The following is a 2061-nucleotide window of genomic DNA, read 5'->3' on the forward strand; positions in this document are numbered from 1 at the left end:
AATCTATGATATGTGGATGTGCACTGCAGTCTCATTTGCTCTTTTCTACCTACAACACAAACTGGTTTTGCCATATAAAATTGCAATTCAACTTTTTCAGTGCAATGATTCTCATTGTTTCTGTGTGTGCCTGCAAAGTTTCATAACAGGGCCCTAAATGTATAGTACTAATTCTGTGCTTTATTTGTATATGGATTTCCTCGACAAAAAGATACCCAGCCCTTTCAGGTAGATAAAAGGAGCAGTGCATATGGTTTTCTAGGAATCCGTTTACAGTGGTACCCCGCAAGACGAACGCCTCGCGAGACGAAAAACTCGCAAAACGAAAGGTTTTTTCGTTTTCGAGTTGCCTCGCAAGACGAATTTCCCTATGGGCTTGCTTCGCAAAACGAAGCTTGCCCCGGGGACAGCGGGTCTTCTCTTTTGAAGCAAGGGGCGGCGGGGAGAAGCAATCTTCTCCCCGCAGCCCCAGGTCCGGGGACAGCGGGAAGCGCTTCCCGCTGCCCCCGGACCTCTTTTGAAGCAAGGGGCGGTGGGGAGATCGCGATCTCCCCGCAGCCCCTTGCTTCAAAAGAGGTCCGGGGGCAGCGCGAAGCGCAGCGCTTCTTCCCCGCTGCCCCCGGACCTCTTTTGAAGCAAGGGTTTGCGGGGAGATCGCGATCTCCCCGCAGCCCCTTGCTTCAAAAGAGGTCCGGGGGCAGCGCGAAGCGCAGCGCTTCTTCCCCGCTGCCCCCGGACCTCTTTTGAAGCAAGGGTTTGCGGGGAGATCGCTTCTCCCCGCAGCCCCTTGCTTCAAAAGAGGTCCGGGGGCAGCGCGAAGCGCAGCGCTTCTTCCCCGCTGCCCCCGGACCTCTTTTGAAGCAAGGGTTTGCGGGGAGATCGCGATCTCCCCGCAGCCCCTTGCTTCAAAAGAGGTCCGGGGGCAAGGGGCTGCAGGGAGAAGCGATCTCCCCGCAGCCCCTTGCTTCAAAAGAGGTCCGGGGGCAGCGCGAAGCGCTTCCCGCTGCCCCCGGACCTCTTTTGAAGCAAGGGGCTGCGGGGAGATCGCTTCTCCCGGTGCTCCGAAGCGGGGCGGGGGGGTGGGAACACCTTCCCCCACTGCCCGGCTTCGGAACGGTGCTCCGAAGCGGGGCGGGGGGGGTGGGAACACCTTCCCCCACCGCCCCGCTTCGGAACGGTGCTCCGAAGCGGGGCGGGGGGGTGGGAACACCTTCCCCCACCGCCCCGCTTCGGAACGGTGCTCCGAAGCGGGGCGGGGGGGCGGGAACACCTTCTGAAGGCTGGCGGGGGGCAAAAGTCTTTGTCCCCCCTGCCTGCCTTCCCAGGGGCTTTTAAATCGCCCCGGATAGCGGAGAAGTCCTCCGCTGTCCCGGGGCGATTTTAAAATGCCGCCCGCCAGCATTTTAAGATCGCCCGGACAGCGGAGAAGTCCTCCGCTGTCCCGGGGTTTTTTAAAATGCTGGGGGTGGGAAGAAAAGCCCTTATCCCCCCCCCCCAGCCTTCAGAAGAGGTCCGGGGACAGACTGTCCCCGGACCTGGTCTGAAGGCGGTTTCCCTAGGAACGCATTAATTGATTTTCAATGCATTCCTATGGGAAACCGTGCATCGCAAGACGAAAAACCCGCAAGACGAAGAGACTTGCGGAACGAATTAATTTCGTCTTGCGAGGCACCACTTTATCTTCAACTGTTTTCTGCTCATCTTGACCATCCTGGGGGTATTATATGATAGTAAATGCATAGAGCGCCTTTAACAGTTCGGTTTAACTTCAGAATAAATTGTGGAAATGTTCCTGTTCATCAGTCTACGGCAATGGCTTACCAGGATATTGGATGTCTGTGAATTCAGGGTCAGATTCCCAGAGAAAAAAGCAGCAAGGTCTAGAAGATGTAGAATATTCACAAATCTAGCTGTCTGCCCTTGTCAAAAGAAATCATCTCTGAAAAGCAAGAGCAGTCTCATAGGCTGAAGCATGAAGAATATACCTTTGGCTTTCCTTTTAAAGCACACATAGTTTCCCAAGCTTTGGAAAAATTAATGTAGCTGCACACATGGAATATG

At 55.3% G+C, this 2061-nt stretch overlaps 1 long non-coding RNA gene across 1 annotated transcript; it reads right to left on the reverse strand.

Moving 5' to 3' along the window:
• Positions 1 to 269: 269 nt before the first annotated feature.
• LOC308476007 lies at positions 270 to 1071 on the reverse strand. Its single transcript, XR_013985635.1, has 2 exons — positions 1016 to 1071; positions 270 to 418 (listed from the first exon to the last, which is right to left on the reverse strand). It is a non-coding gene; the product is annotated as an uncharacterized lncRNA (long non-coding RNA).
• Positions 1072 to 2061: the final 990 nt, after the last annotated feature.

This window comes from Podarcis pityusensis (genome assembly GCF_964106645.2).
Source record: "Podarcis pityusensis genome assembly, chromosome: 4".
Classification (NCBI taxonomy): Eukaryota; Metazoa; Chordata; class Lepidosauria; order Squamata; family Lacertidae; genus Podarcis; species Podarcis pityusensis.